The following is a 22557-nucleotide window of genomic DNA, read 5'->3' as shown; positions in this document are numbered from 1 at the left end:
CCACGATGTGCGGGTAGAGCTCTTCATGAAGGCCGTGGAAGCTGACCCAAGGGGACCAACCATCCCTGTGGAAGAGGCGGCCGTGTTCCCGTGCTTGCTTGCACCAGCGAGCCTCGGCGGGGACCGACAAGCTAGAAAAACCGTATGTGTTGGCGCACGTGCGGCCGCGGCGCTCGCTCCAGTAGTGGTGAAAGCACAATTGCTTCCTAGGATGGTTTTGATAATTGATCACAAGATATGCATCATTGGACTAATATATTTTTCCAAGTATATTTCAGAAAAGTTTAAAAGATGCTATGGCTAAAGGCTTATGTGGAGATGCTCCTTGATGCAAGAAAGGAATAAGATTGGCTCAAGCTTCAAGCTAGAAGACTCTTCATTTTATATCTGTGAGAAATCACTTTTGAGTCCATAGGAAAGCCAACACTATTAAAATGGGGTGAGGTATTAAAATGAACTGGTTGCTCAAGTGTTCAAAGTTAGCCATCAAAATACTCAGTCATTTTCCCACATAATCATTCTATCCAATTCCACATACTCAAATTCGGTGCCACCAACTTTCCTATTTCGGCCCCACCGAGTTTGACCTCACGCAAAACCCTAGCCATTCCCACCAAATCGGTGCAACCGAAACCATATCGGTGCTACAGAGTTCAGGGTGACCAACTTTCTGTTGCCTCGGTACACAAAATCGGAATTTCCGAGTTTGAGTATCGGTGTCACCGAGTTGTGTCATCTCACCGTTAGCCACCTTTTCGGTGCCACCGAGTTGTGTATATCGGTCCCACCGAGATTCAAAAGTTGCTGCCTTTTGTGCAAGTCACTGTTGGGGAACGTTGCATGAGAAACAAAAAATTTCCTACACACACGCAATACCTATCCATGATGATGATCATCCACGAGAGGGGAGAGTGAATCTACATACCCTTGTAGATCGCTGAGCGGAAGCGTATATAACGCGGTTGATGTATTGAACATCTTCGCAATCCAAATCGCAGCCCGTCCCGCGATCCCATCACGATCCATCCTAATCTAGTGCCGAAAGGATGGCACCTCCGCGTTCAGCACACGTACAGCTCGATGACGATCACCGCCTTCTTGATCCAGCAAGAGGGGCGGAGAGGTAGCTGAATTCTCCGACAGCACGACGGCGTGGCGGTGATGGTGGTGGAGCTACTCTAGCAGGGCTTCGTCGTGTCGTACTGAACTAGCTACGGGGTGTCACGAAGTGGTGGAGGGAGAGAGGGCTGCACTATGGCTTGGGTACCAAAAGGCCTCTCAAACCTCCACTATATATAGGTGGAACAAGAGGGAGGGTTGCCTTGCCTCCTACTCAAAGTAGGAGGGTTCGGCCGAACTAAGAGGGAGGAGTCCTCCTCCTATTCGGTTTGGTGGAGGACTCCTTCCCCACTTGTCCACCTCCTTCCTTTTTCCCCTTTTTCCTTTTTATTTTGCTTTGGCCAAAATAGGTTATTGGGTTGACCTCACTAGCCCACTAAGGGTTGGTGCGCCACCCATAGGCCTATTAGGTCCTCTCCCAGGTGAGTGGCCCCTCCCGGTAAAACCCCATAACCCATTCATCACTCCCGGTACTTTACCGGTAATGCCCGAAATCTTTTCGGAAGCCAAATGCAACATTCCTATATATCAATCTTCGTTTCCGGACCATTCAGGAAACCCTCGTGACGTCCGGGATCTCATCCGGTACTCTGAACAACCTTCGGTTACCAACATCAATAATTTAACTATACCGAAACGTCAGCGAACCTTAAGTGTGCAGACCCTGTGGGTTCGAGAAGTATGCAGACATCACGTGAGACACTCTCCGCTCAATAACCAATAGCGGAACCTGGATGCCCATATTGGATCCTACATATTCTACGAAGATCTTTATCGGTTGAACCTCTATGTCAAGGATTCAGTTAATCCCGTATGTTGTTCCCTTTGTCCTTCGGTATGTTACTTGCCCGAGATTCGATCATCGGAATTTCCATACCTAGCTCAATCTCGTTACCGCAAGTCTCTTTACTCGTTCCATAATACAAGATCCCGTGACTATCTCCTTAGTCACATTGCTTGCAAGGCTTGTTGTGATGTTGTATTACCGAGTGGGCCCCGAGATACATCTCCGTCATACGGAGTGACAAATCCCAGTCTTGATCCATGCCAACCCAACAGACACCTTCAGAGATACCTGTAGAGCACCATTATAGTCACCCAGTTACGTTGCGACGTTTGATACACACAAGGTATTCCTCTGGTGTCCAGGAGTTGCATGGTCTCATGGTCATAGGAATAGATACATTGACATGCAGAAAACAGTAGCAATAAACTGACACGATCATATGTACGTTCATAGTTCGGGTCTTGTCCATGACATCATTCTCCTAATGATGTGATCCTGTTATCAAGTGATAACACTTGTCTATGGCCAGGAAACCTTGAAAATCTTTGATTAACGAGCTAGTCAACTAGAGGCTCACAAGGGACAATGTGTTGTCTATGTATCCACACATGTATTTGAGTTTCCAATCAATACAATTCTAGCATGGATAATAAACGATTATGATGAACAAGGAAATATAATAATAACCAATTTATTATTGCCTCTAGGGCACATTTCCAACAGTCGGTACCACCGAGTTTATGACTTCGGTGTCACCGAGTTTGCCACTTTAGGTGTAATGGTTGGATTTTGTGTGCTGCCTATATATACCCCTTCACCCACCTCTCATTCATGGGAACACACACTAAATTTCCAGATCCATTTTTCTGAGAGAGAGCCACCTACTCATGTGTTGAGACCAAGATATTCCAATCCAATTATTTGAAACTTGATCTCTAGCCTCACCAAACTGCTTTCCACCAAATCAATCTCTCGTACCCATGCCTATTCTCTGAGAGAGTGATTTCGTGTTGAGGAGACTATCTTTAGAAGCACAAGTGCAAGGAGTACATTGTTCTACCACATCTATTACCTTTTGGAGGGTGGTGCCTCCTAGATTGGTTAGGTGTCGCTTGGGGGCCTCGTACTTCGTGTTGTGGAGTTGAACCAAGATGTTTGTAAGGGCAAGGAGATCGCCTACTTCGTGAAGATCTACCATGAGTAAGGCTAGTCCTGTGTGGAGGGAAGCCGTGGTGGAAAAGACAAGGCCGCTTCTTCATGGACCCCTTGTGGGTGGAGCCCTCCGTGGACTCTCGCAGTCGTTGCCCTCCGTGGGTTGAAGTCTCCACTAACATGGACGTACGATAGCGCCACCTATCGGAACCATGCCAAAAATTGCCATGTCAACCTCATGCGTTTGATCTCCCTACCTTACTGTTTTACTTTACATTTGCATGTTTTACATTGCGCTGCTACACTTTTAGAACTGCATGTGTAGGGTGTACTTGACTTGCCATAACTACCAAAACTGCCCCTCAACTGAAATTGGGAAAAGGCAATTTTTTATCTTATCAGGTAGTCTAATCACCCCCTCTAGACATACTTTCGATCCTACAAGTGGTATCAGAGCTTTGGTCTCCACTGTATTGGTTTCACAACCTAGGAGAGTATGGTGTCCAGTAAGGGAAATTATCACCGTAAAGGTCCATACTTCAATGGCACTAATTTTTCTAGTTGGAAGCATAAGATGAAAATGCATATTCTTGGCTTTAATCCTCATGTTTGGGATGTTATTCGTGTTGGTGTGCAAGGTAACTTCTTCGGAGAAGGACATGAACCGGATCGTGATGCGACAACCGATGAACTGAAGATGTTGCAACTCAATGCACACGCGTGCGATCTAATCTTCAACTGTCTATGCCCCAAAGAATTCAACAAAATGAGCCGCCTTGAGAATGCAAAAGAAATTTGGCATACTTTGATCGATATGCACGAAGGTACTAATTCTATCAGAGAATCTAAGTTGGATGTGCTTTAAAGTCAGCTTGACAAGTTCAAGATGAAGGATGGTGAAGGTGTCGCTGAAATGTACTCTAGGCTAACTCTCATCACCAATGAGATTGCCGGCTTAGGAAGCGAAGAGATGACCGACAAATTCGCCATCAAGAAGATACTTAGAGCTCTTGATGGAAAGTATGACATCGTGTGCACATTGATCCAAATGATGCCAAACTACAAATATCTCAAGCCAACTGAAGTCATTGGTAGGATTGATGCTCATGAGATGTCACTCAAGGACAAAGATGAGTTGCACAACAAGTCAAGCGGTGCTTACAAAGCTTCATGTGATGCTCCCTCTACTTCAAAGGACAATCTTGTCACTGATGAAGAGACATGTTCAGAAAATTCAACAAGTTCTACAAGAGTAGAGGCAAAGAGAGAAGCTCAAGCTCAAGACACGATGAGAAGCGTTCGTCCAGTCGTGACCGAAACTGCTACAACTATGGGAAGCCCAGACACTACTCCAATGAGTGCTTGGATCCCTACAAACGAAGAGAAGAGTCACCTCAAAGACGAAGCTCAAGGGACGAGTCACCTCACAACGAGAGAAGGAGTAGAGAAGATCGTTATGAACGAAGACACTCACGAGAGGCAAAGAATCGGAGAAGAAGGACAAATACACCAATATCAGCTCAAGAAGAAGACATCAAGCTCATGTTGGTGAATGAGTTTCTGGCTCCGAACCTGACAACTAATCCGAGAGAAGCTTTCACTCCAACTCCGACTATAGTCAAGATGAAGGTGTTTTCGGCATGACACTTGTTTCCTCCAACTCCTATGACCTATTTGATTCACCAAATGAGGGGTTCGGAAACTATTTCATGGCTAAAGGCCCCAAGGTATCAAACCCCGAGTATCTTGATTTTAATAGTGATGAGGATGACTTGTTAGGAAAAGATGACTTGCTCTTTGGTAAAACTAGTGATTGCAATGAAAATGAACCTGCTAATTATCATGCAAGTCAAGAGGAATCAAGTGATGATGATAAGAAATAGATTGAATGACTAACTCAAGAATAAAATACTCTTAAGTTAGCTCATGAAACTACTCTAGAAGATCATAGAGAGCTTGTAAGAACTCATGAGAAGCTACGCTTCGAGAAGCTCAATTTAGAGCAAGAGCATGAGTTCCTAAAAGCGATCAATGATGATCTTCTAAAGAAGAGTTCTTCTTATCTAGCCAAACTATTACTCTTGTGTACTTTTGTTCCACAAGTTAAACCTAAGAACACTAGTAACAAAGGCAAGAACGTTTCTTCATCTAGTAACAACAATGCTAAAGTTAAATCTAATGTTGTTGTTGCTAGTAACTCTCTTGATTCCACTAATGGTTCTCTTATCCAAGTTACACTTGAGCAAGAAAACAATTTATTGAAAGGGATTATAGAGAGAGGTGTCTTCAAGAGTCTTGCCGGAAGTAAGCAATTTGAGGAAATTGTGCGCAAGCAAGGAGGACATCGGAAGAAACAGGGTGTTGGCTACTTCAACGTCAACGGAGATGATTGGAAAGAAGGACCATATCCCATTCCTAAGTTTGTTCCTCAAGAGGAGAAGTATGATCCTACTCCTCCCAAAGGAACAAGCTCACAAGATGGCCTTCTACCACAAGACCAGAAGGGTAAGGGAAAGCTTCAAGATGACATTGACTTATTTGAAGAAGAACCCCAAGTCAAGGTCAAGTGGATTCCCAAGGACACTACTAACACCATCTCATCTAGTGCTACCACAACTCCAAGGATTCCCATCAAGTTGATGTGGATCCCCAAGAGGAAGAACTAGAAAGTTCTTGAGGGGTTACTCTGCCAATGAAATTCACTCTTATTCATTTTGGCAAGAACTATATGCAATTAACCTCAACCATATGCATTAGCTCAAGGAGTCACACATTCCCTCAAAGGTAAGCAAGGAACAATGTAATTAATGTATCTTTGGATATCATCCCATGCGTGTTTCAATCCATGTCCATAGATATTCTTGCATATGTTCATTTTGCTTTGGGACTAACCCATGTAGGTGAGAAGAGTAAGAAACAACAATGATTGCTCCCAACTCAAGATGATCTTCATCAACATTGAGCATCCAACACTACTTCACCTACTTGAAGTCTTCTATGACAAAACCCAATGATAGTTTATCCCTCTTAGGGGGATGTCATATGAAGGGGAGATTTACTTTAAAATCTTGAGTATAAGCATCTCCTAAGGATATGAACAAATTAATGCTTATGTAAAAGTGTTAACCCCACTTGTGCTTAACGATGAGTATGACCTATGATCAAGTATTCTTACTTGGATCCTAAGTCAATATACTCATATATAGATGACTTAGTCATCGCCCAAGTGCTTGATAGATGCTAGGATGTTTGTGCATGTTCACCATATTTTATCTATCATCTTATTGTGTGAGCATGTTGGTCTGGATGTGTTTGCTCATTCGAGGACATCCAATTGTTGTTATTTGGCTCTTGATTTATCTTTTCCAATTGGATGGACAAGAATGCCTAGGACCCTTCTCTAGCTATCTATGCTTTCTCATCTCAAGTTCTATTCATGCTTCATCACAAAACTTGAACAAGCACTTTGTAAATCTCAGTGAGACCAACTCGGTGAGACCAACCCCACAAACTCGGTTCCACCGAATTTCCAAAGTTGATCTTGTTTTTCAATCTCGGTACCACCGAAATCACTAACTTGGTTACACCGAGTTTCCGTGTTAGCTGATAGTAGAGGAACTCGGTGACACCAATTTCGTAATATCGGTGTCACCGACAGCGAAGGGGTATATATTCTGGCGAACGGGTCTTTGAATTCAATTCCTCAAAAACCCTTCATCTCAAACCCTAAGCTGCCCCGAAGGACCCTTGGTCGTCGCCTTTCCCTCCCCGAGCGCCTCCGACGTTGGGAATTGCCGCCGTCGATGGAATCTTCACCACCGTCACCGCCATAGTCGGACCGCCACCAAGCTATGGTATGGTTCTGATCTCCTTCTGCGCTCCCTTAATCCAACTCATGCGCATTATGAACTTTTCTCTACAAGCCACCTGATAACCCTCAAGTATAGGGGATCGCAATAGTTTTCGAGGGTAGAGTATTCAACCCAAATTTATTGATTCACTCAAGGGGAAGCGAAAGAATATTCTCAAGTATTAGCACTTGAGTTGTCAATTCAACCACACCTGAAAGATTTAGTGTCTGCATTAAAGTATCAGTAGCAAGGTGGTATGAAAGCAGCAGTAGCAACAGTAACAGCAGAGCAACGTAGCAAGGACTGATACGTCTCCGTCGTATCTACTTTTCCGAACTCTTTTGCCCTTGTTTTGGACTCTAACTTGCATGATTTGAATGGAACTAACCTGGACTAACGCTGTTTTCAGCAGAATTGCCATGGTGTTGTTTTTGTGCACAAATAAAAGTTCTCGGAATGACCTGAAAATTTACGGAGAATTTTTCTGGAATTAATGAAAAATACGTGCGCAAAGATCCACCGGAGGAGGTGTGCGAGTGGGCCACAAGCCCCTGGGCCGCGGCCACCCCCCTGGCCGTGCCGTGAGGGCTTGTGGGGCCCACGTGGCTCCACCGCCCCCAAACTCAGCTCTATATATTCCGTCTCGCACGGAAAAAAAATCAAGGAGAAGGATTCATCGTGTTTTACGATACGTAGGCGCCGCCACCTCATGTTTTTCATCTGGAGGGTAGATCTGGAGTCCGTTCCGGGCTCCGGAGAGTGGAAATCTGTTGGAATTATGCCCTAGAGGCAATGATAAATAAGTTATTATTATAATTCTTGTATCAAGATAATCGTTTATTATCCATGCTATAATTGTATTGAATGAAGACTTAGATACATGTGTGGATATATAGACAAAACACTGTCCCTAGCAAGCCTCTAGTTGGCTAGCCAGTTGATCAAGGATAGTCAAGGTCTTCTGACTATGTACAAGGTGTTGTTGCTTGATAACTGGATCACATCATTGGGAGAATCATGTGATGGACTAGACCCAAACTAATAGACGTAGCATGTTGATCGTGTCATTTTGTTGCTACTGTTTTCTGTGTGTCAAGTATTTATTCCTATGACCATGAGATCATATAACTCACTGACACCGGAGGAATGCTTTGTGTGTATCAAACGTCGCAACGTAACTGGGTGACTATAAAGATGCTCTACAAGTATCTCCGAAGGTGTTAGTTGAGTTAGTATGGATCGAGATTGGGATTTGTCACTCCGTGTGACGGAGAGGTATCTCGGGGCCCACTCGGTAATACAACATCACACACAAGCCTTGCAAGCAATGTGACTTAGTGTAAGTTGCGGGATCTTGTATTATGGAACGAGTAAAGAGACTTGCCAATAAACGAGATTGAAATAGGTATGCGGATACTGACGATCGAATCTCGGGCAAGTAACATCCCGAAGGACAAAGGGAATGACATACGGGATTATATGAATCCTTGGCACTGAGGTTCAAACGATAAGATCTTCGTAGAATATGTAGGATCCAATATGGGCATCCAGGTCCCGCTATTGGATATTGACCGAGGAGTCCCTCGGTCATGTCTACATAGTTCTCGAACCCGCAGGGTCTGCACACTTAAGTTTCGACATTGTTTTATGTGTATTTGAGTTATATGGTTGGTTACCGAATGTTGTTCGGAGTCCCGAATGAGATCACGGACGTCACGAGGGCTTATGGAACGGCTTGGAGACGAAGATTGATATATAGGATGACCTCATTTGATTACCGGAAGGTTTTCAGAATTACCGGGAATGTACTGGGAATGACGAATGGGTTCCGGATGTTCACCGGGGGGGGGGGGGAGCCCACCCTGGGGAAGCCCATAGGCCTTAGGGGTGCCGCACCAGCCCTTAGTGGGCTGGTGGGGAAGCCCAAAGAGGCCACTGCACAGGAGATAAGAAAATCAAAGAGAAAAAAAGGGGAAGTGGGAAGGAAGGGAAGGACTCCACCTTCCAATCCTAGTTGGACTAGGATTGGAGGATGACTCCTCCTCCCCCCCCCTTCGGCCGAACCCCTTGGGGCTCCTTCAGCCCCAAGGAAAGGCCCCTCCCCTCCCACCTATATATACGGAGGTTTTAGGGCTGATTTGAGACAACTTTTCCACGACAGCCCGACCACATACCTCCACGGTTTTTCCTCTAGATCGCGTTTCTGCCGAGCTCGGGCGGAGCCCTGCTGACATTAGATCACCATCAACCTCCGGAGTGCCGTCACACTGCCGGAGAACTCATCTACCTCTTCGTCTCTCTTGCTGGATCAAGAAGGCCGAGATCATCGTCGAGTTGTATGTGTGCTGAACGCGGAGGTGCCGTCCGTTCGGCACTAGATCAGAGCGGATCGTGGGACGGATGACGGGACGGTTCGTGGGACGGTTCACGGGGCGGATCGAGGGACGTGAGGATGTTTCACTACATCAACCGCGTTTATTAACGCTTCTGCTGTGCGATCTACAAGGGTACGTAGATCTGAAATCCCCCTCGTAGATGGACATCACCATGATAGGTCTTCGTGCGCGTAGGAAATTTTTTGTTTCCCATGCGACGTTCCCCAACAGTGGCATCATGAGCTAGGTTCATGCGTAGATGTCTTCGCGAGTAGAACACAAAATATTTTGTGGGCGGTGATGTGCGATTTTCTGCCCTCCTTAGTCTTTTCTTGATTCCGCGGTATTGTTGGATCGAAGCGGCTCAGACCGACATTACTCGTACGCTTACGAGAGACTGGTTTCATCGCTACGAGTAACTCCGTTGCTCAAAGATGACTGGCGAGTGTCGGTTTCTCCAACTTTAGTTGAATCGTATTTGACCGAGGAGGTCCTTGGATGAGGTTAAATAGAAATTCATATATCTCCGTTGTGGTGTTTGCGTAAGTAAGATGTGATCCTACTAGATACCCATGGTCACCACGTAAAACATGCAACAACAATTAGAGGACGTCTAACTTGTTTTTGCAGGGTATGCTTGTGATGTGATATGGCCAACGATGTGATGTGATATATTGGATGTATGAGATGATCATGTTGTAATAGTTAATATCGACTTGCACGTCGATGGTGCGGCAACCGGCAGGAGCCATAGTGTTGTCTTTAAACTAACGTCTGTGCTTGCAGATGCGTTTACTATATTGCTAAGATGTAGCTTTAGTAGTAATAGCATGAGTAGCACGACAACCCCGATGGCGACACGTTGATGGAGATCATGGTGTGGCTCCGGTGACAAAGAAGATCGTGCCGGTGCTTTGGTGATGGAGATCAAGAAGCACGTTATGATGGCCATATCATGTCACTTATGAATTGCATGTGATGTTAATCCTTTTATGCACCTTATTTTGCTTAGAACGACGGTAGCATTATGAGGTGATCTCTCACTAAAATTTCAAGACGAAATTGTGTTCTCCCCGACTGTGCACCGTTGCTACAGTTCGTCGTTTCGAGACACCACGTGATGATCGGGTGTGATAGACTCAACGTTCACATACAACGGGTGCAAAATAGTTGCACACGCGGAACACTCGGGTTAAGCTTGACGAGCCTAGCATGTGCAGGCATGGCCTCGGAACACATCAGACCGAAAGGTCGATCATGAATCATATAGTTGATATGATTAGCATAGGGATGCTTACCACTGAAACTATCCTCAACTCACGCGATGATCGGACTTGAGCTAGTGGAATTGGATCATGAACCACTCAAATGACTAGAGAGATGTACTTTTTGAGTGGGAGTTTAGCAAGTAATTTGATTAAGTTAAACTCTAATTATCTTGAACGTAGTCTAAGTCCACTTTGAATATATTTGTGTTGTAGATCATGGCTCACGCGATAGTCACCCTGAATTTTAATACGTTCCTAGAGAAAGCTAAGTTGAAAGTTGATGGAAGCAACTTTGTAGACTGGGCTCGTAATCTTAAGTTGCTCCTGCAAGCTGGGAAGAAGGATTATGTCCTTAATGCTGCGCTAGGAGATGAACCACCCGCTACGGCTGACCAAGATGTTAAGAACGCTTGGTTAACACGTAAGGAGGACTACTCAGTAGTTCAATGTGCAGTCTTGTATGGCTTAGAGACGGGACTTCAGCGTCTCTTTGAACGTCATGGTGCATATGAGATGTTCCAGGAGTTGAAGTTTATCTTTCAGAAGAACGCCCATATCGAGAGGTATGAGACCTCCGATAAATTCTATGCTTGCAAGACAGAGGAGAATTCGTCTGTCAGTGAACATGTGCTCAAGATGTCAGGGTACTCAAACCGTCTAGCTGAGCTAGGGATTGAACTCCCGCAAGAAGCTATCACTGACAGAATTCTTCAATCACTGCCGCCAAGCTATAAGGGCTTTGTGTTGAACTACAACATGCAAGGGATGAACAAGTCACCCGGCGAGTTGTTTGCGATGCTGAAAGTCAGAGAGTCAGAACTCCGTAAAGAGCATCAAGTGTTGATGGTGAATAAGACCACTAGTTTCAAGAGAAACGGCAAATGAAAGAAGGGTAATTTAAAGAAGAGCGGCAAGCCTATTGCCAATCCGACGAAGAAACCCAAAGCTGGACCTAAGCCTGAAACGGAGTGCTATTATTTCAAGGGTATGGGTCACTGGAAGCGCAACTGCCCCAAGTATCTGGCTGATAAGAAGGCGGCTAAAGAAAAATCAGGTATATTTGATATACATGTTAATGATGTGTACTTAACCACCTCTCGTAGTAGTGCCTGGGTATTCGATACCGGTTCTGTTGCTCATATTTGCAACTCGAAACAGGAACTGCGGAATAAGCGAAGGCTGGCAAAAGATGAAGTGACGATGCGCGTGGGAAATGGTTCCAAGGTTGATGCAATCACCATCAGCACAGTTTCACTTCAGTTACCATCAGGATTAGTTATGAACTTGAATAATTGTTATTTAGTGCTTGCGTTAAGCATGAACATTATATCTGGATCTTGTTTATTGCGAGACGGTTACTCGTTTAAGTCAGAGAATAATGGTTGTTCTATTTCTATGAGTAATATCTTTTATGGTCATGCACCCAATGTGAGAGGATTGTTCATATTGAATCTCGATAGTGATAATACACATATACATAACATTGAGAAAAAAAGAGTTAGAGTTAACAATGATAGCGCCATGTTTTTGTGGCACCGCCGCTTAGGTCATATTGGTGTAAAGCGCATGAAGAAACTCCATACCGATGGACTTCTGGAGTCACTTGACTTTGATTCACTTGACACGTGCGAACCATGCCTCATGGTCAAGATGACTAAAACTCCGTTCTCCGGAACAATGGAGCGTGCAAGTGACTTGTTGGAAATCATACATACCGATGTGTGTGGTCCGATGAGCGTGGAGGCACGCGACGGATATCGTTATTTTCTCACCTTCACTGACGATTTGAGTAGATATGGTTATATCTACTTGATGAAGCACAAGTATGAAACATTTGAAAAGTTCAAGCAATTTCAGAGTGAAGTTGAAAATCATCGTAACAAGAAGATCAAGTTCCTACGGTCTAATCGTGGGGGTGAATATCTGAGTTTCGAGTTTGGTGCTCACTTTAGACAATGTGGAATTGTTTCACAGTTGACACCGCCTCAAACACCACAGGGTAATGGTGTGTCCGAACATCGTAATCATACTTTATTAGAGATGGTGCGATCTATGATGTCTCTTACCGATTTGCTGTTATCATTTTGGGGTTATGCATTAGAAACAACTGCATTCACTTTAAATAGGGCACCATCAAAATCCGTTGAGACGACACCATATGAACTGTGGTATGACAAAAGACCAAAGTTGTCGTTTCTTAAAGTTTGGGGATGTGATGCTTATGTCAAAAAGCTTCAGCCTGAAAAACTGGAACCCAAACCGGAAAAATGCATCTTCATAGGTTACCCGAAAGAGACAGTTGGGTATACCTTCTATCTCAAATCCGAAGGCAAAGTGTTTGTTGCTAAGAACGGAGCTTTTCTCGAGAAGGAGTTTCTCTCGAGAGAATTGAGTGGGAGGAAGATAGAACTTGATGAGGTTGTCGAACCTCTCATCCCTCTGGATGGTGGCGCAGGGCAAGGGGAAACCCCTGTCGTTGCAACGCCGGTTGAGGAGGAAGTTAATGATGATGATCATGAAACTCCAGATCAAGTTCCTATCGGACCTCGCAGGTCGACGAGACCGCGTACTACTCCAGAGTGGTACAATAATCCCGTCTTATCAATTATGTTGTTAGACAACAATGAGCCTGCGAATTATGAAGAAGCAATGGTGGGCCCGGATTACAACAAATGGCTGGAGGCCATGAAGTCCGAGATAGGATCCATGTATGAAAACAAAGTGTGGACTTTGGAAGTACTACTTGAGGGCCGCAAGGCCTTTCAGAACAAATGGATCTTTAAGAAGAGACGGACGCTGACGGTAATGTGACCGTTTATAAAGCTCGACTTGTGGCAAAGGGTTTTTCACAAGTTCAAGGAGTTGACTATGATGAGACGTTCTCACCCGTAGCGATGCTTAAGTCCGCCAGAATTATGTTAGCAATAGCTGCATTTTTCAATTATGAAATATGGCAGATGGATGTCAAAACGGCATTCCTTAACGGTTTCCTTAAGGAAGAGTTGTATATGATGCAACCTGAAGGTTTTGTCGATCCTAAAAATGCTAAAAAAGTGTGCAAGCTCCAGCGATCCATTTATGGACTGGTGCAAGCATCTCGGAGTTGGAATAAACGCTTTGATGAGGTGATCAAAGCATTTGGGTTTATACAAGTGGTTGGAGAATCTTGTATTTACAAGAAAGTGAGTGGGAGCTCTGTAGCATTTCTAATATTATAAGTGGATGACATATTGCTGATTGGAAACAACATGGAGTTTTTGGAGAGCATAGAGGATTACTTGAATAAAAGATTCTCTATGAAGGACCTAGGAGAAGCTGCTTACATTCTTGGCATTAAGATCTATAGGGATAGATCGAAACGCCTGATAGGACTTTCACAAAGTAGATACCTTAATAAAGTTTTGAAGAGGTTCAAAATGGAACAGTCCAAGAAGGGGTTCTTGCGAGTTTTACAAGGTACGAGATTGAGTAAGACTCAGTGCCCAGCAACTGATAAAGATAGAGAGCATATGAGCACCGTCCCCTATGCTTCAGCCATAGGTTCTATCATGTATGCAATGTTGTGCACTAGACCAGACGTTAGCCTGGCCATAAGTATGGTAGGTAGGTTCTAGAGTAATCGAGGAGTGGATCACTGGACGGCGGTCAAGAATATCCTGAAGTACCCGAAAAGGACTGAGGATATGTTTCTCGTGTATGGAGGTGACGAAGAGCTGCCGTAAAAGGTTACGTCGATGCAAGCTTTGACACAGATCCGGACGACTCTAAGTCGCAGACCGGATACATATTTATTCTTAATGGGGGTGCGGTAAGCTGGTGCAATTCCAAGCAAAGCGTCGTAGCTGATTCTACATGTGAAGCGGAGTACATGGCTGCCTCGGAGGCGGCTAAGGAGGGTGTCTGGATGAAGCAGTTCATGACGGATCTTGGAGTGGTGCCAAGCGCACTGAATCCAATAACCCTGTTTTGTGACAACACGGGTGCCATTGCCTTAGCAAAGGAACCACAGTTTCAGAAGAAGACCAGACACATCAAACATCGCTTCAGCCTCATCTGCGACTATGTCGAAGGGGAGGACGTAAATATATGCAAAGTGCACACGGATCTGAATGTAGCAGACCCGCTGACTAAACCTCTTCCATGGGCAAAGCATGATCAACACCAGAACTGTATGGGTGTTAGATTTATTACAATGTAATTCACATGGTGATGTGAGGGCTGGATTATTGACTCTAGTGCAAGTGAGAGACTGTTGGAATTATGCCCTAGAGTCAATGATAAATAAGTTATTATTATAATTCCTGTATCAAGATAATCGTTTATTATTCATGCTATAATTGTATTGAATGAAGACTTAGATACATGTGTGGATATATAGACAAAACACTGTCCCTAGCAAGCCTCTAGTTGCCTAGCCAGTTGATCAAGGATAGTCAAGGTCTTCTGACTATGTACAAGGTGTTGTTGCTTGATAACTGGATCACATCATTGGGAGAATCATGTGATTGAGTAGACCCAAACTAATAGACATAGCATGTTGATCGTGTCATTTTTGTTGCTACTGTTTTCTGCGTGTCAAGTATTTATTCCTATGACCATGAGATCATATAACTCACTGACACCAGAGGAATTCTTTGTGTGTATCAAACGTCACAACATAACTGGGTGGCTCTAAAGATGCTCTACAGGTATCTCTGAAGGTGTCCATTGAGTTAGTATGGATCGGGACTGGGATTTGTCACTCCGTGTGACGGAGAGGTATCTCGGGGCCCACTCGGTAATACAACATCACACACAAGCCTTGCAAGCAATGTGACTTAGTGTAAGTTGCGGGATCTTGTATTACGGAACGAGTAAAGAGACTTGCCAGTAAACGAGATTGAAATAGGTATGCGGATACTGACGGTCGAATCTCGGGCAAGTAACATACCGAAGGACAAAGGGAATGACATACGGGATTATATGAATCCTTGTGTAATGCCCCAAGTGTAGAACTTCCCCTTCTTGTAACCTTCCATGTGGGGCCACCTTGTCAGAGATCTTGAGGATATCTTTTGTGCCTTGAATTCATGTGTGTTCCCTAGTGCTTACTTCCCTTGCATGCATGAATTACATATGATCCCTTGCCATACTTATGATTGCATGCCATGATCATGTTGCATTTGAGTTTAATAGGAGTAGTGTTGTGGTGTTGTGAGTGCATGTGATCTTGCTAGGATTAAGTGGTGGTTTTGCACTACCTTGTGATGCATGTGATAATGGTGTGTGTGATGCAAGAGTGAGTGCTAGTCTTTTAAGCTCTTGCTTTCAAACTCCTTTTCCCTCCTATTTTTATTCTTGTCAAAATTCCTTCTTCCCAAAGATGATTCAAAAATGTCTAGTGGTTTGATAAAAATGTGCTTGTGAAGGGGTGCAATTTGTTTGATTTGATTCTTTGATTTTAGTGGTGCAAATAAATTCAAAACAGTAGCTTAATGACTGTTTTGCATTTATTTCAAACGTCTCCAAATATTGCGTTCCTCTTTTTCCCTATTGGGCTATTATTTCTTATGTCTAGCAGGATTTTCCTTTTAATTTTTAACCCAGTAATTTTCTTGGGTAATATTTTTCTTCCCTGAAAGCATTCTTTTCTCTGTTGTTCTATTTGGTTAAACTACCTGTGTGTCTAATTCTTTCCCTGGCCCATTAAGCCTTCTCCCGTGCTGGCCCAGTTGGACTCCACCCCTGGCGATAGAGCCCACTGGCGAGCGCTCCTTCTTCCTCCCGACGTCACCTCGTGTACGACGCGCGCTCAACCTCCCGATCGCTCTCTTCTTGATCCAGCGGCTCGAGCTCGCCTCCCGAGGCGTTAAAAGGAGCCCGAGACCTCCTCCTCCGCCCTAGGGTTCCCTCTCCTTTCCTCCCCAGCGCCGCCAGTTTCCCTCCTGCCCTCGTTCTTCCCTGGTAAGTTTCTGAGAGAAAGCAGAGAGAGAGAGGGTGCAGCGCCTCCTCCGTCAACCCGCCGATCCGTCGTCTCCGGCACTGGGCGCCATGTCCGGGGGCTCGGGGTGAGTCCCCGCGACCCATTCCCGGCGCTAGGACCCCGAGGAGCGCCCCCCCCGTCGAGCTCGTCCTCGTCAACGGGACGAACCGGGCGAGCTGCGTCCGTCCTCTTCTTCGGTCTTCGACGGAACGACTTCGTCGGCACGTCTTCTTCCTCTCCGGCGCTCCTCCTCCCCGTTCGACGCCCCTCTTCTCCCCAAGGTGAGGTTCTCCGCCCTTGCCTCCTCCTCCGCGGTTCGGTCATGTTCTGCAGTAGAAGCTTCGTTCCTTCTCTGCTGCTGTGTGTCGTCTAGATAGCGGGCGCAGGGAAGAGGTGAGATGGTGTCGCCTTGCTGCGGGATGGTAGGGTTAGCAGTAGCAGCAGCAGCTCCTCCTCCCAGCGCGAGGACCCGCCGCGCCGGCAGGGCGTGCGCCCCCTTCTCTGACGGAGGCCTCTGCCCGTTGGTACCCCAGGTCTGCAGCGCTACTGGCTCCTGTTAGATCAGCTCGCGAGTAGCATAGCGGAAGTAGGAGAGGGCTTCCTCTCCCCTCTCGGCAGCAGCGCCGTGCCCAGAGGAACCTCTCGTCGTCGGTAGCGCCGGCAGGGAGGCCCGACAGGTTATCTGTTGCGTGCTCCCAGAAGGGCATGGAGTCCCGGCAGCTGCAGTCCCGGCAGTCAAGCGGAGGCCTTTCCCCGTGCTCAGGGCGGGAATGGAGCCCCCGAGAGTCCCGCGGGCCCCGCCATTGGTTTTCCCCGCCGGTGGTGGCCGGGAGTGGCGCCGCCAGCGTCCTCGGGTCTGGCCGCCAGCGGGATGCTTCTCGTGAGATGCATGTATTTCTGCTTTACTTGCTAGTCTTAGCCAGACTCCAGTTCGTAGCCTGATGGTAGTACCTCTCTGTCATATGCATGCGCCTGATGGGAGATCCAGGGTTCGAACCCCCCTCTCGGCATAATTTTAGTTTCTTTTCCTATTCGGTAGCCAGCAAGGGGAGTTATTTTGTTTCCTGTTGCGTTCCTATCGCCAGTAGCGCAGCTGGTGTAGTGGCGTGTTGGTGACTGGTACACCAGTAGGTACAGGGATCGAATCCCAGGAACCCTGGCATGGGTCTTGCTAATTTTTCTTTGCTGCCTATTTATTTTATTTGTTTGTTTTTGTTCTTCCTCTTCCTTGGGCTTGGGCAGCAAGCTGGATTTAGGATCTTTTTTTTTCATGCTAGTGTAGTTAGTAGCAGTTCCCTTTGTGTGGGAGTGGCACACTTGCAAGAGATTAGATTTCGTATTGCTAGCGTTGTGAGCCTTGTGGATTGCATCTAGTGGTGGGGAGTACACTTGGTAGGAGTTGTGCATGTGATGTGTTTTCGTTGTGTGTGTTGTGCCTTAAGGAGATAAGATGCACTAGCTACTCTTGTGGAGCCCATCTTTGGGAGTTTTAGGTGGTCTAAGGGATCTTGTAGTTTTATTTGCTTGCTTTGATGTAGTGGGGTGTGGGTGCCTCCCCCTCACCACATGTCTTGAGGTGAAGAGTAGCACTAGATAGCTATTTATGTTAGCATGTGAGGGTGTGGATTGTTGTGGTGGTTGCATATTGAGGATGACATGAATACTAGGAAGATCCTAGTGGTGCTTGTGAGAGTGTGCACCATCACATGCCCATATGTGGGGGGTGTGTATACTCTCTTGTTATATAAAGATTTCTTGTGTGTGAGCTTGATGCTAGTGCTTGAGAGGAATTGTGGTGTTGGAGTTGTTGATGTGCATGACACAAACATGGGGTTCAAACCCCCATGTCACTTTGTCATCGTGCACATGAAACTCTCCTATGTACTTGTCATTTTAGGAGCATGCCTTATGGATTGCATTTGCACTTTGTTGAAAGTTTGGGCCTTGTTCCCATGGTATAGAAGGAGCCCAAGGGCATGGATTTTGTGTGTTAGTAGTAGGGGTTTGTGCTTAATACCATAGTGGTGTCAAACACCTCTTGGGAACATGTGTGTGAAAACTATGCCTAGACAAAGTGGGCATGTGGCTGGAAAACTCCAGATTTTTTTAACTCCGAAAATTTCACTAAGTCTGGAATGCTGAAAACATTTTCTTCCCCTGTAGATAAGGTTGTGCTGGTCATTATGTTGAGAACTGGACTTAGTTCAGTGCTAGTGTTTTGAACCTGGTATGTTTGTGAAGCTTCCTGTAAATTTTCAAGTCATTTGGAGTCCAGTAGCTTGTGTTTTGATTGATGTCAAAAAGCTTCAGAACAGAAACAGAAACTCAGGTGCAGGAATTTTCACTAAGTCCCTGAGAACTGATGGTTTTGGGAAAGTTTGTGGCCTTGTATCTTCTAGAGTTTAATTCCTTTTGCTGTGATTCTTGCTGGAGATTGTAGTGTTCTTGGTTGGCAACAGCCACATATATTATTTGTCATATTTGAAGACCTGTAGCTATGTTGCATGTGGCTCACAAACAGCTAAGATGCAGAAACTGGCAGAGTGCGTAGTTTTGACATTTTGATCAAAGTTTGTGTTCAATTGTTGTTGGGGTGTTCTACCTTGCTCCATTTCATTCATGTTGGGTTAATATATGTCTTGGCAACCTGGGAACACCAGATTTGTGCCAATTGAGTGAGTGGTGATGAATCTTTCACGTAGGGCTTCATATCGTGTTTCGTTGATTCCCGTTGATCCGTAGCTCCGTTTGCAAAGTTCCTTATATGATTTTGCACCGTTTTCACGAGATGCATCTATTAATATCATTCCCATGCATATCCAAATAGTTTAGTGCAAAGTTCTGTCCAGGAACTTGTTGTAGTTTATTGTGCTTGTGCTAGTGATGGAAATAGTAGTGCATGCTCAACTTTCATCTCATGCATCATGTGATTGTTGCATTTTGTGGTGCTGCTGTTAATTGGCTGTTATTTTTGTGTTGGGTAGCACCGGGAGCGGAGACCGAATACGTGGAGTCAGGAGAGTACGTGCAGGACGATCCAGAACCATTCCAAGCTGAGGATATCACAGGCAAGATGACATGACCTTGATCCCATATCTAGACTTGTTATGTTAGTTTCGATTCCACGTCATATTGCTCGCTGCCTACCACTGAAAATATATTGCCTCTTCATATGCCACGAGCCCAAACACCTTACTCTTTCCTAGCAAATTTGCATGGCTAGGTAGGCTTGCTCAGCTACTAATGTTAGCATTGTTAGTTGCAGGTGTTTATAACTCATGAGTTGCCATGGGCTTGATATCATTATATTAATTTCTGTTGGTAAATGACGGGAGGCCTAGCCTTTTGCCGGGTGTCTTGTTCCGTTATTGCCGCCTAAGTTACCGGTTACCGGTGTTTGATTCCATAATGATCGCTCCTAACACGATCGGGGTTGTTATGGGGACCCCCTTGATAAATCGCGTAGTGTTAAGGCTTGTCCGGCAGGACCCAACATTGGTACTATTTGCTAATCACTTAATAATAAACTGCATAGGGAATAGCTACCCCGAGGTTTCTTAATCAACAACCCGGGCCAGTGCTCCTCATGAGTGTTGGTCCAAACCAGAGCAGCTTATTACGCTCCCCGGGGCAACTCGGAGTTTTGGCGTGGTAACCATCGCTCATCCGGCGTGTCCTGAGACTGAGATACGCGGCTCTTATCAGGGTCGTCGACACGTCGGGAGGTCCTGCTAGCCTTGTCTTACCTTAACGGTATATCTTGCGTATAGGAATTCCGGTGAAGCTTTGGTTTTCCCCAGAGTTGAGGTTTTCCTCTAAGGAATCCGACGAGATCACGAGATTCGTGATAGAGGATGCCTTTGCGGCCTGTGTTCGTTTGTGATGGACTAGTTGGAGCACCCCTGCAGGGTTTAATCTTTCGGAAAGCCGTGCCCGTGGTTATGTGGCAACTTGGAATATTTTGTTAACATCTGGTATTAGAAAACTTAAACATAAACTAATAAAACATGCCAACTGTGTGCGTAACCGTGACTGTCCCTTCGAAGATCTCTCTTCGATCGGGAACACGGTGGGGTTATGAATGCCGTAGGTAGGTGTTCAGGATCACTTTCTGATCAAGTATTCACGATCGTTAGTATAGAACACTGTCACTTCTCCTTTGCGTAAGCTAGCCACTTATTCAACCTTAGGATGCAGCAGCCTGAAACACTTCACCCCTTCCTTACCCAATAACATGACTAGTTCTGGCACCAAGGTCTTAGATTGCTGAGTCCCCGTGGCTCACGGATTCCTCCGAAACTCCCAGCAGGTACAAGTACCCCAGAGGCAGATGATCCCGACGGCACCCAGCTGGCGTGGCAGTACGACGAGGAGACAGATCGCCTTTACGTGAACTATCCAGAGGACTGAGCCGTGGTCGTGATCGTGGGCCTGCAGCGGGTAGCATAGCATTTTCCTTGTTTTGTAGTCCGTACCAGAACTACATTGATTGTATCTGCGTTGTACTCTGTATTATTAATAAGAAGACAGTTGAATCCCAGATTGTCTACTTTATTTATTTATGTGCTATGTTTACTTGCTTGCAAAACACTTAGATGCGCTTCTTTCCTATTCGGGGCCTCGACCCCCAGATCGGAAAGGACCGCATCTTGGTCATTACACCTTGGCACTGAGGTTCAAACGATAAGATCTTCGTAGAATATGTAGGATCCAATATGGGCATCCAGGTCCCGCTATTGGATATTGACCGAGGAGTCCCTCGAGTCATGTCTACATAGTTCGACATTGTTTTATGCGTATTTAAGTTATATGGTTGGTTACTGAATGTTGTTCGGAGTCCTGGATGAGATCACAGACGTCATGAGGGTTTCCTGAATGGTCCGGAGACGAAGATTGATATATAGGATGACCTCATTTGATAACCGGAAGGTTTTCGGAATTACCGGGAATGTACCAGGAATGACCAATGGGTTCTGGATGTTCACCGGGGGGGGGGGGGGGGCAGCCCACCCCGGGGAAGCCCATAGGCCTTAGGGGTGCTGCACCAGCCCTTAGTGGGCTGGTGGGCAAGCCCAAAGAGGCCCCTGCGCAGGAGATAAGAAAATCAAAGAGAGAAAAAGGGGAAGTGGGAAGGAAGGGAAGGACTCCACCTTCTAATCCTAGTTGGACTAGGATTGGAGGAGGACTACTCCTCCCCCCCTTCGGCCGAACCCCTTGGGGCTCCTTGAGCCCCAAGGCAAGGCCCCTCCCCTCCCACCTATATATACGGAGGTTTTAGGGCTGATTTGAGACAACTTTTCCACGGCAGACCGACCACATACCTCCACGGTTTTTCATCTAGATCGTGTTTCTGCGGAGCTCGGGTGGGGCCCTGCTGAGATTAGATCACCACCAACCTCCGGAGTGCCGTCACACTGCCAGAGAACTCATCTACCTCTCCTTCTCTCTTGCTGGATCAAGAAGGCCGAGATCATCGTCGAGTTGTACGTGTGCTGAACGCGGAGGTGTCGTCCGTTCGGCACTGGATCAGAGCGGATCGTGGGACGGATCACGGGACGGTTCGCGGGACGGATCGAGGGACGTGAGGACGTTCCACTACATCAACCGCGTTTATTAACGCTTCTGCTGTGTGATCGACAAGGGTACGTAGATCTCAAATCCCCCTCGTAGATGGACATCACCATGATAGGTCTTCGTGCGCGTAGGAAATTTTTTGTTTCCCATGCGACGTTCCCCAACAGTGGCATCATGATCTAGGTTCATGCGTAGATGTCTTCTCGAGTAGAACACAAAAGATTTTGTGGGCGGTGATGTGCGATTTGCTGCCCTCCTTAGTATTTTCTTGATTCCGCTGTATTGTTGGATCAAAGCGGCTCGGACCGACATTACTCGTATGCTTACGAGAGACTGGTTTCATCGCTACGAGTAACTCCGTTGCTCAAAGATGATGGGCGAGTGTCGGTTTCTCCAACTTTAGTTGAATCGTATTTGACCGAGGAGGTCCTTGGATGAGGTTAAATAGCAATTCATGTATCTCCGTTGT

This window comes from Hordeum vulgare, chromosome 5H (genome assembly GCF_904849725.1).
Source record: "Hordeum vulgare subsp. vulgare chromosome 5H, MorexV3_pseudomolecules_assembly, whole genome shotgun sequence".
NCBI lineage: Eukaryota > Viridiplantae > Streptophyta > Magnoliopsida > Poales > Poaceae > Hordeum > Hordeum vulgare.
The sequence above is the reverse complement of the archived record's forward strand: the minus strand, read 5'-3'. Positions refer to the sequence as shown.